This window comes from Dipteris shenzhenensis, chromosome 21 (genome assembly GCF_047967505.1).
Source record: "Dipteris shenzhenensis isolate YYH24624 ecotype China chromosome 21, Dip_SZ_1.0, whole genome shotgun sequence".
Lineage (NCBI taxonomy): Eukaryota > Viridiplantae > Streptophyta > Polypodiopsida > Gleicheniales > Dipteridaceae > Dipteris > Dipteris shenzhenensis.
This window is the reverse complement of record NC_141616.1, coordinates 25,760,897-25,773,814: the sequence shown is the minus strand read 5'-3', so window position 1 is coordinate 25,773,814 and position 12,918 is coordinate 25,760,897. Positions and strand designations below refer to the sequence as shown.

At 38.4% G+C, this 12,918-nt stretch overlaps 1 pseudogene; it reads right to left on the bottom strand.

The window, feature by feature from the left end:
• Nucleotides 1-302: 302 nt before the first annotated feature.
• LOC147888687 (uncharacterized) overlaps nucleotides 303-12,918 on the bottom strand; it is a 68,293-nt pseudogene continuing 55,677 nt past the window's right edge.

The window sequence follows — 12,918 nt, the reverse complement described above, 5'->3', positions numbered from 1 at the left end:
CCTGGCCCCTGTCCTTTTTTATCCCTTTCTCATGTACACCTACATAGACGTACATGCACAAATCCTTCCTACAAACCCTCTCTCTCGAAGATACATAAACAAATTTTCTCTTGAAACTACACACATACACACACAAACACTTAAACTTAGGAGACATGCACACATACACACAAACACTCAAATTTAGGCTCACTCCCCCCTTTGGCTACCACATACTCTTCACTAATAAAAGAATAGAAGTAAATATAGACATGCCTATATGTGCATATGTGGCCTTGATTTTGTAAATCCTAAAAGAATGTTTACCACCAGTTCCTATATTTATCATTGGAAATCATTTGCAAAGCAACACCGGCAAGAACTCCCTCCTCCAACTCTACGTCAATAGTGCTTAATTTCCCTATCTCTAAGATTTTTTGCCTACATGTTTTGTACAGTATCTTGTTTTCCTTCTATAAATAGCAAGGTACAAATTCAATAAAATTTGGTGTGATTAAAGTCCATATAAAAAGGAGTCTAGCAAGGTCCCTATGTGCTTGATTAGCTCATGGTTCTGATTTTGTAGGCCATCAATCATAGAATCTTCTCTTTTATGATTTGTATTGTCCTCTCAGCTTCAAACAAAGCAACCTCTTTGGATTTCATGAATCAGTCTAGAGCTTTGTAGTCTTCTTGCATCCTTAAAACGAAGAATATTACCAAAGCGAAGGATTACTCTATGGATATTTTGCATTTGAAATTCAAGTAAAGAATAGTATGGTTGAAGTGATTACATTCTTTCATGCCCATAGCGAGATACAAAGTTCTAATCAAAGCCCAAAATACTACAATATCATTTCTATTAGATCCTAGACCCCAAAAATAATCCATTGTATATGAATGGGGCAACAATACTTTGAAGCTTAAAAATTCCTAGAAGATGTCATAGGAATTTATAAGGTGCCAAATTGTGACTCAATAGATTTTAGTATGCTATGTTATGTCATAAAAATATGCATAATGCCTCCCACCCTATCTCTCTCTCCTCATGATGCCCATGTGATGGTTTACACTTGTAAATCTATCCCCATGTCCTCCTCAAGGAAGATAATGCAATCTAGACTTGCATTTTTAGTCAAATGAGACAAGCTAGCCAAAATGGCAGAACGACATGCATCCTCATGCGGTTCTTACGAGGATTCTACCATGGCAAAGTAATTCAAATGAGACCAAAGGGGCCTTGAATGTTTTATGCAGCTACCAATCAAATCAAAATCCCACACTACTACACACGGATCCTATTGTGATGTTTAAGTACCGACGTTTAGCGCACGTGGGGCGCTAATCGTCGGTATTGGAAGCGCGTCTCGTAAAGCGTCGCTATATAGCGACGATTTTTAAAGTCGCTATATAGCGATGTTTATCAGAATCGAAGTGTCGCTATATAGCGACACTGAGATACTTTTTTATAGCGACATTTTATAGAGAGCTTTTTTTCTCATATCGGCCTTAAAAGTTAGTTTTCTCCAATGGCAATTTTTTTTAAACTTTCATACATGTTTGATCTTTTGAGAGAATAAAAGTATGAGAGCATGTACATCAAGCCTTTGAAGCTCATACATTCATGTCCAAGTTTGAGATGAAATAAACATCAACGGTTTCATCTTGAGCCAAGTCTAACGTGCCAAGCAAGTCTATCTCTAACTCTATACTGAGTTGATCTCCTATATCATCATCGTACGTTCACCTAAAAGTACTTGATCATCTTCTTCAATAAAGTGTGGTGATTCTTGATGATCGTTGTCTTCTTCCTCAATATCGTAATCTCCATCTTTCTCCCATGCGATGTCATTATGCGCATCTTCCTCTTGGCTCATATTGTGATCTTCATCTTCCTCGCTAGATTCATCTGGATCAATTGGATCCGGCATTGGTAGTGGCATCTCCATATCCACATCTCTATCTTCAAAAATTTGCTTACTTTGTGGTGCAACTTGGATCATGTACCACCATCTTGGATCAAAATGATCCGGATGAAAAACCACCTATATTGAAGATGGGTGCCAAATGTCGTCAATTATATATATGAAATTATGCTTAAGTACATGTATCAATGGATCTTTAAAAACGAAAGCTTCGATTAATTAAATCATTAATATGCACTTGCTCACAATGCTCGGGAAGAACAAAAGTATCACTTTCATTGGTCCAATGTTTGGTGGAATCTATTGCAAAGAAATCGCTACTATCTTTTCTCACTGTCGCATGGGGACCGTTGTAAATAGTTCTAAACCAATTTACATCAAAAATGAAAATACTAAATCATCTGAAATCAACTTCATAGATTTCACGTATGGTTCCACAATAATCCAACTGTGAGGAGAGAAGATTGGTATCCAAAGCACTTGCTCGGCTATCTTGTGTGAAGTTAGCCATGACTCCATAATCATACATGACTCTCTTTGAATCAATGCGTTCCACACGAAAATGTCGTCCATATGACCATAATGCACTGTACTTTTTGTACTATAAAAGAGCATCATTAAAACAATGAAGATGCATCTATTTTATAGCATATATTGCCACAAATAATTACTTAATTATGTCAAGAGGTAAGAAACTTACATGCATCATACATCCAGATGATAAGTCTCGCTCGTGCTCGTTTATTGTCTCTCCATCATGTTTGGCTTTACATAGAGCTAGTTGTAGCCAATCAAGTGACATGTGAGTGGGGAGAAGAGCAAGATCCCGTGGATATGGTTGCGATTGCCTGTACACTACTATGAATCTCGTCCTTGCATTTATTCTTTCTGCTTTGGTCGCTTCATATCTCTCAATCCACTTCTACATCTCCTTGCTATTGAGGATACAAAACTTATTGAATTTCTCCATTTGCTCTTCGCTCATCTTTCTTTCAATCCCTTTTCCTTGGGGAACCTCGCCAACGATGCGATCATCATCCTTGTTATGCTAAGCTTGCGGCATATCGGGATCCGTGGATGCAAGAAACTCCGTGATATATACTAATGACTCTTGCACAAGCCATCCCTCTGCCATGCTTGCTTCTGGTCTTGCTCTTTGTCTTACAAATCCCTTCAAAGTTTTCATAAACCGCTCAAGAAAAAACATCCACCGAATATGAACGATACGTGTAATAGCCACCTCATCAACTATGTGCACAAGCAAGTGGACTTGAGTTGTCATAATGCTCGAGGGAAAGTGCTTCTCAAGCAAGCATATGGCTTCAATGGATTCCACCCTAGCCTTCTCAATGCTTGATATGGAGATTTCTTTTTGAGATATCCACCTATTTCACATGCCCATGTAAGATATTTTCATAATCAGTCTACAGATTATTTAGCTTAAATTGAAGAAAATGCAATCAATGCGATTTGATAGTAAGCATACCTCACCATACCACTGATCTTGAATATAGCATTTCTAACATCTTCTTGTAAGCACCCTTTTATTGTAATTGGGAGGATGAACTATCAAAGTAACAAAGAAGTCATGTCAATAATATAACGTAATTATAATTACGCTAACGCATCACGATTATCGGCACACTAATTCTATAGCTTAGAATACCTGTAAGACCTTGTGCCAATCATGGGACTTGATCCCACTAAGCTTATTGTCCTTTGAAAATGCTCCTTTCAAGCAAGCATGTACCCTGTCGGTGTTTGAAAAGAGGCAATGTCTGCCTTGACCACTGCCTCCTCCCTCGTAGAGAGGATCCACGTTGCTTTCAGGAGGACAACTTTTCCCGAAGCATGCACTTGGGGCCACAAATGAGACATCCTATTCATAGCACGCAAGTCTTCTCGCACTCCTCTCGAGTCTTTGGAACCAACCACATTCTTGAAGATATGCATGGGATCCAAGAGATGATTGATTTGTAACTGACCCCAATAAGGAAGCTCGTGAAAGATCGATAGCCTCTTCATACCAGGAGGAGGTTCCTCTCCATTTGCCCTCCAAACTTGAATCCAGTCACTTGCCTTCAAATATGATGGTGGTGGATCAAGCTGACCTCCATGTGCGAGATGGTCCAGCGGAAGGTATCGAGCATGACCTTCATAAACATTTTTCCTCATATGTTTAGAGTATCGTGCAAGCGATTTCAAATCCGGTCCACAAACAGGACAAGCATGGTACCCACTTGTAACAAGTCCTGCACGCGTGCATGAATGTGTTAGTATAAGACATGCATGCAAAAGAGAGACACATGTAGAGACACAACCACGTACCTGCACACTCTCCATATCCTGGGTAGTCATGCATGGTCCACATCAAGATACCCCTGACCAAAATATCATTGGTATGTCTAGGAGCTCGAGAAATATCAAAGACCCACACTCCTCTCCATAATATCTGCAACTCCTCTATTAAAGGTGCCATATATACATCCATATTCTTTGCCTTGTACTTCATTGGCACAAGTAGTGCAAGCATGAGGTGTCCCTTTTTTATTGTTAGCCATGGTGGGATATTGTAATTCACCACGACTATGGGCCATGTTGACCAAGATGTCGAGCGTAACCCGAAAGGATTCAGGCCACCATCCATGGCAAGCCCAAGATGTAAGTCGCGTGGCTCCCTCGCAAAGTCTGGCTACTGATTGTCTATGTGCTTCCAAGCTGCACAATTTGTGGGAATCCTCAATGTGTCATCAGTGAACCGATGAGATGCATGCCATGTCATCAACTCTACTATGGATTTGCATCGAAAGATGTGCTATATTCTTGCAATGATGGAAAAGTGTCTCAAGACCTTTATCGGTATCTGCTCACCCTACAAGTCATCTCTATATCATTGTTCTCCACATTTCGGACAAGTAGCCAAATCTCCATGCTCATGACGAAAGAGAATACGAGGAGAATACAGTCATTACGACAAGCCTGGATGGTATCATAATCCATACCCACCGTTGTTAGCATCTTATTCGCTTCATCTCTTGATGCGGGCATGGTATTTGGTGCAGGCAACATCTTCTGGAGCAACCTATCACAATTCAAACATACATAGGCTTCAAATAATGATGATTTGGTACACTAATCCATACATGATGATTCTCAAAACAAACAATATCCAAATAATGAGTCAAATTAATGCAAGAGCTAACCTCATTAAGGTCGAGACACTTGTATTGGACCACCCATACTTTACTTGAAGATTCAAGATTGAGAGACAAGCACGTAGTTTAGACATCCTAGTACCCTCGTACAACTGCGTTGCTTGCAACTCTCACATTTTGAACTCAGACTCTGACATCACATGTACATGGGATGTAGTACCCCTAAAAGTAGAATCCATCATGTCTGCCATACCCTCGTCATCATCCAGGAGACTATAGTCTTGCTCAAAGTGTGAAGGTATATGCGTATCCTTGTCAGCCTCCTCATCATGTTTTAAGATTTCGTGTAGATATAAGATCTTGTCTCAAGGTTTCATATCATGATGGTATCCAATATTAACCACGAACTTAAATAGCTTTGACTTATTGATAATCCATCAACACGTGTAACACCAACAGTGGGTACTGGTTTGGGCTCCTCCCCATACATTCGGAAGTGGTGCATGATAATACGATGTTGATGTCGTACTTCTCACTTGCAATGAGTGCAATGACAATACAACCTCTTCGTAAGCCACTTTGTGCTCCCGAGCATTGGCGCATCATGTGACGAGCTTCCACTCATCCCTTCCATCTGCACACTTATAAAATCACAACATAAGTTGCAAGGAAATATATTAATAGTAATAAAATAGCATATATGAGCTTCTTTTTTAACTTTAGTCAGTAAGTGTCCTGAAGCGTCGCTATATAGTGACGTTTTGTCTTATCCGTCACTATATAGTGATGATTTGCTCTGTTCCGTCACTATATAGTGACTGACCAGCATCGCTATATAGTGACGCTGTGGGTTAAAACTCGAAACCTCACGACGCGGTGCTTTCTTTAGCAATCTCTATTCTGAGAAAAGCAATCTCTCCTCCCACCTATATCTGATGACCTCTCTTTCCTCCTCTCTATTCTCCACTCCTCACCACTACTCACCCCTCTCCTAACACTTGTGCTCCCTCTCCACCCTTCTTCCTCTTTGCTTGTGTGAAAAGAAGTTTTTCAAGAAGGTGAGTCTCTTTGAGCAATGTAGGTTCGTTTTTTGTGAGATTTTGTTTTATGGGTGTTGAAGCATGTTTCTCCTTGTATTGCTAAGGCTATGTGCTAGTTTTCATGCTTGATTTTCAAGGGTTAAAGACAAAAAACGAGATTTTGTGAAAGAAAGAAGACACCTCTTCTAGTCTTTTTTGTATCTGTCTTCCTCCTCTTTCTCCTTGTCTCCTCAATCCAATCCCTTTGAGAAGTTGCTTCTTTAAACTCCTCCTTCCTCTAACTAGTTATTTGAAAAATGGTATGTTTCCTCTCTTTTGTAGGGCCAATCCACAAAACACCGAGTGGGACTATTCCAGATAAGAAAGTGCTTCCTCTTTTTTCCTTTTGTTATTTTTGTTATTTGCATTGGCCTGTAGCTAGCGCCTTAAGCGCTAGCTGCAGTGATGGGCATAGAAACCCTCTCTTCCCCTCTCTTCCCTCTTCTTTCCCTCTTTTCTCCTCTTCCTTCTCTTCTTTTTTCATTCTTTCAATATCTTTTCCCCTCTTCTTTTTCCCCCTCTTTCAATCTCTTTTTTCCCTCCTTTCCTTCTCTTCTTTTTTCCCTCTTTCAATCTCTTTTCCCCTCTTCTTTTTTCCCCTCTTTCAATCTCTTTTTCCCTCCTTTCCTTCTCTTCATTTTTCTCTCTTTCAATCTCTTTTCCCCTCTTCCTTCTCTTATGTTTATGCTCTTTTCCCCTCTTTCAATCTCTTTTCCTTTTTTCCTCTCTCTTTCCCCCCCTATGCTCATGCATAAGCATAAGCATAAGCATGAGCATATGTCTCCTTCTCTTATCCTTATGCTTATGCATGTCTCCCTCTTTCAATCTCTTTTTCTCTCTCTTCCCCCCCCTCTTTCCTCTCTTTCAATCTCTTTTTCTCTCTTTTTCTTTTATGCTTAAGCTTTAGACTCTCTTTTTCTTTTATGCCTATATGCTCATGCATAAGCATAAGCATATGCTTTGTTTCCTTTCCCTTTTCTTCCTCTTATGCATAAGCATAAGCATATGTCACCTTCTCTTATGCTCATGCATAAGCATAAGCATAAGCATTAGAATATGTCTCCTTCTCTTATGCTCATGCATAAGCATAAGCATAAGCATGAGCATATGTCTCATTCTCCTCTTTTCCTCCTTTCCTCTCTCTTTCCCCCCCTCTTTTCCCTCTTTCTATCTCTTTTTCTCTTTTTCTTTTATGCTTAAATTTTCTCTCTTTTTCTTTTATGCCTATATGCTCATGCATAAGCATAAGCATATGCTTTGTTTCCTTTCCCTCTTCTTCCTCTTATGCATAAGCATAAGCATATGTCTCCTCTTATGCTCATGCATAAGCATAAGCATAAGCATGAGCATATGTCTCCTTCTCTTATGCTCATGCATAAGCATAAGCATAAGCATGAGCATATGTCTCCTTCTCTTATGCTTATGCTTATGCATGAGCATATGTCTCTTTCTCTTATTCTTATAACACTTATTTCATTAATTTTGGACTCATATGTATACTTTTGGACTATTCCTTAAAATCCTTCCCAAATGAAAAGTTTACTTGATGAAACTGTCATTAGAGAATCAAAAGTTTACTTTCTAGCACCATCATTTTCACATAATACATTTCAAAATATCTCTCTACAATGTTGTACAAATAATGCAAAAACTACTATTAAATCCTAAATTTGTATTTCTTGTTTATAAGAATCATATTCTTAAAATAAAAAATCCGAGTTATTAGTTTAAATCCATGAAAAACCATGCTATTGAGGATTCACAACATTTTAAAAATGTATACATAAGAGACCTGTAAGACTCTTTCTACTTTCAATGCAGAAAACTATAACACTCTTGAATATTCAAGAAATTAAAAGGTTTATATAGACATGAGACATGATGGAAGCCTCTTTTGTACTCCAAAAAATAGCAAAATTTATGCTTGCAATTTTACATTATCATATCATAAGTTTTACAACAAATATTGCTCTGGATGAGTCTTTGTACAAAGGATCTCCTATGGCCTTTTCAATAATTTAATTTTTCCTTTACAATGAGTTTAGTACAAATGGGCGATCCAAACATTTGCTTGTTTGAATGTCCTTTTCTATCATGATCACAGAAATGAGCGATCCAAACACTTGCTTGTTCAGAATGTCCTTTTTGTCGTCACTTGTCGCTTGGGTGCCATCTTCATTCACTCTCATCTGACTACCACCACCACCTTCACTCTTTCTCGATATTTGAATGGTGTTATCATGGGCATTCTTCATTTGCGCTATCTCCTTCTACTTCCTCCTGGGCGAGCATCTTTATGAACTCTATAATGTGCATAATAATTGGTTGCGGTAATTTTATTTTGTCTTCTACATCATACCCCATGTGCTTCTTTGTTTTCTTTGACCTTGATTTCTAGGATACTATGACTGTCTCTATGGAAAGTCTTGAATTGCATCATGGTTTGGGACCCATTCCTTTTTCAGAAAACTACTATACAATGTACTATTATCTTGGTTCTCCTTCCTACCCCTTGGCTCATACCATACCGCTGTAAATGTTGTAGCTCTCCCCTGGTCATCCATGCTCACATCAACTACTTTCGCAACCCAAAACTTCACGTTCTCATGTTCATCATCCGATGGTCGAACTGCAACAAAACAATGGACATCTATGTCTATTTGTGGCATAAACTCTCTCTTCTTGGGTCCACAATATGGATGTGGGAGCAACGATTCAAACTCAATTTCAAAGAGACCACATGCTGGATGCAAGTCATTACCAACATTTGGCCAAAATAAAGGCCGTTCTGCCTTAATATCATCTTATCACATTTTTGCAAGGTCCTTTATCAATTGGTAGGTCTTGCTAATTACAACAGTAGTGTGTTCCTTCTAAGAGGGCTTCCAATCAGGAAATCTCTGGAGCATTTCCTCTTTGTATGTAATAAAATCTTTTAAGCCTTCTATTTCATCTTTGGATTCCTTGCTGAATTCTTTTTATAGGAGCCCATGTTGGATGCATTTCTTTGCTCGGGATTGAAGTTAAGAGAGAGTAAGGTTCTTTAGGTTCCCATTTTGTATCAAGAGAATAGTGTTGCCATTGCATCACTGGTTTTTCATCCTTTAAGAAAAAGTGAAAATAGTGTGGAGCACTATGACCTATCAGGGCATCACCACCTTTTTGTATAAAAGGTAGAATAAAGCTCTTCCAATCATACATCCTCTCAACCATTGAGCATATTGTTCCTTCCTTACGGCCACCAACTTGCCTCCCACATTTTCTTATCAAGTCATCCATCGTCTCCATGTCCTTGTGTTTTAGTTCTCTTGAAACAGTGCTAAATACCTGATCGATATCCTCATGTGTGTGCCCAACCAACAAAAACCCAACTTCAATCTCATTGAAGATTCTATGAGCGATTAGCATTGAGCAAAATGCAAAGAAGAGTACATTCTTATTCTCTCGTCCGCAATTGTCTGCTTGTACTCTCAAAGTTGCTGGTAGGCGACCTTTTTCTGCATGTACATTGTGAATTGCCTTCATAATGGATGTTACAACTTGATTGCTATCATGTAGATGCAAGGAATCAATCCATATGTCTACAAAAAACTTAAATCCGTGCACTAACACTCCACATAGATGTGTCTTTAAAAAGTATTTGCCTTGTAGCTTAGGTGGAGTGTTAATGAATCGAGGTAATGTTGTTGTATTTTGATCCATACTATCTACAATAACGCACATGTACTCATTTGGGTGAGAAATAGCTTGCTCCTTCCAAAATGCATATTTTATTCTAGAATGTCGAATAAGTCCATGATGAAATTCTCTCCTTTTTTTGTAAGCTTCTTTTTGTTTTGGAGATGTTGCACTCTCAAGTGCTCACTTTAGATCATCACAGTCGTTGCACTTTGACATTTTTTGCCTCTTTGGGATTTTAACATGTCCAAAGCTTTTTTTCCAAAGAGTATACAAAGTATGAAAAGATGCCGGTGCATGCCCTCTTTGCCTCTGTGTTTCTCCAATAGAGTTAAATACTTCTTTTTTGGTCAAACCTATCAGAAGATGCATTTCTGATAGATGGGGTTGCGGTAAAGCATTTTCATAAATGTAATCTTTCAAAGTTGCTATTGCCGCAACCATTGAGGCTCTTGTTTTGGGCCTTCCTATGTTTCCATGAATGTTGAATTTAACTCCATACTTTGCTTTATTAGCCAAATTCCAATATGTGCCATGTGATAATTCTGTAATAATGCGATATGCATTATTGCAAATACTTTTTCCATTTATAAGAGGCCTTATCTGTTGTCCTGAACTTCACCTTCTCTTATCATTTATAAGAAAGCAAGACAATCTCGTGAGTAGGTATTCATTTCTTCTACTTCCTTTCCTTTGCCAGACATGTTCTCTACAACCCTTGATGTCATGTAAGTTAATGGATCACATACATATACACTTACAGCATGTAGATCGCATTGCTTTTAGCATAACATCTTCATTCATTACTCTTATTCTCTTTGGTTGCTTTTCTGGATCTTCCTGGACTCGTTGTCTTTTCATGCATCTGTATGTCTGTTTTGGGACCTTCTATACATTCTTATTTGGATTTGTGTAGTTCTCCTTGTAAGATTTATTTGTCACATTGTTTTCATGAGATGTTGCATCCTTGATCTTATCACTTTGACAATCAAATACTGAATATTCCTTTGTTGATGTCATCCTTACTTTTGATACATTCGTCAAACCATTTGTAACATTAACTATTTCACAATCAAAGTCAAATACCGAATAGTCCTTTGTTGATCTCATCCCTACTTTTGATACAATCGTAGAACCACTTGTCACAATGGCATTAGAGTGTCCAGAATGATCTTCAAACTCATCTAATCTTGAGAGAACATCACTCATTGATGCACTTTCTATGGATTTCATAACTCCATAGTCAGTGGTGATAGAGTGTCCAGAATGATCTTCAAACTCATCTATTCCTGAGAGAACATCACTCATTGATGCACTTTCTATGGATTTCATAACTCCATAGTCTTGAAACTCCTCTACTCTAGAGAGAACATCACTCATTATACTATCGTGCATGATTTCCATAATTCCATAGTTACTTGGTTTGACTCCAAGAACTTTATCAGTATCCATGAAGCCATCCATGCTTGAAAATATATCACTTTTGACATCTTTGCCCAAGTTCTCAATGTGCATGAACTCATCCACCCCGGATAAGGCATCACTTGTGAAATAATTTTCTTTCTCGGTACCAATGAACTCATCAACTTCTGATAAGACGTCAGTGCTATAGTTGAGTGCATTGGAATCATCCATCTTTGAAGGAATAGAGCTTGGTACATTGGCATATTCTTTCAATTCTTTGATGTTGTAGTATACATTATGTTTATCATTAAAAACCACATGCTGAGTCTTTCCAATCTTTAAAAATTGCATGCTCCATCTCAAATCCTTACCTACCTCATAGTAGGGACCATCCAATGACATTGAGTTATCATCCATACCATCATCAGTAACTTTTTGAATTCTCATCTACGCAAATGTCCAGTGATCCACTTGTTCAAATCCCAAGACTTGACCTTCTCCTACATTCTTATTTGCAAATGATAACATTTGTAAAATATCTCCCACTCTAAAATCCAAAGATATGCACTTTGTATTCCTGATGACATGTGTTGGATAAGTCTCATCTCTGTCCCATGCAATAAATGCTTTGTTGGAAGTATTATAGGGCATAACATCTCCAAGGATTTCCATATCCCCACACTTATGCTTTAGCTCAACATGTGCACTAAGAATCCTTGATACGATAACCGCCACCTTATCTTCGCCAAGTCTTCTAAAGTGACAAATAGAATTTGGATCACTTTCATGGATTCTAGCAAATGCAACTACTTCTCTTTTGCAACATAGAATCACCTCCATCCCCGGAATAAATTTTGTAGCCATCCCCTTTGTGAGTTTCCTTTGCAAACAAGCTGTAACAACCATTATAAAGAACATAAGTCTCTTCTCAATAATCTACTTTATTAATGATTTAAAAATCTAGATCTTGTTTAAAAATTTAATCAAACCCTAAACCCTAAACCCTAAATCCTAACCCCCAAACCCTAAACCCTAATTCGACCCTTGAAACCATAAACCCTAAACCTTAACCCCTAATTTCTAAACCCTAAATTCTATACCCTAATCCCTAATTCCTAAACCCTTAAACCCTAAGCCCTAGACCCTAATCCCTAATTCCTAAACCTAAATCCTAAACCCTTAAATCCTAATCCATAAACCCTAACCCCTAATCCCTAATCCCAAAATCCTAATCCCAAAACTCTAATTCCTAAACCCTAACCCTAAAACCCTAAACCCTAATACCTAAACCTAAACTCGTAAACCCTAATCCCTAAACCCTAACTCATAATCCCTAATCCCTAAACAGTAAATGTTAATCTTGACTCTCTAAACCCTCAGCCCTAACCAATAAAAACCCTACACCCTAAACCCTAAACTCTAACTCCCAAATCCTAAACCCTAAACCCTAAACCCTAAACTCTAAACCCTAAACCCTAACTCCTAAACCCTAATTCCTAAACCCTAACTCCCAAACCCTAAACCCTAAACCCTAACCCCCAAACCCTAAACCCTAACCCCCAAATCCTAAATCCTAAACCCTAACCCCCAAACCCTAAACCCTAAACCCTACCCCCTAAACCCTAAACCCAAACCACGAAACCCTAAACCCTATACCCCAAACCCTATACCCTAAACCCTAACCCTTAAACCCTAAAC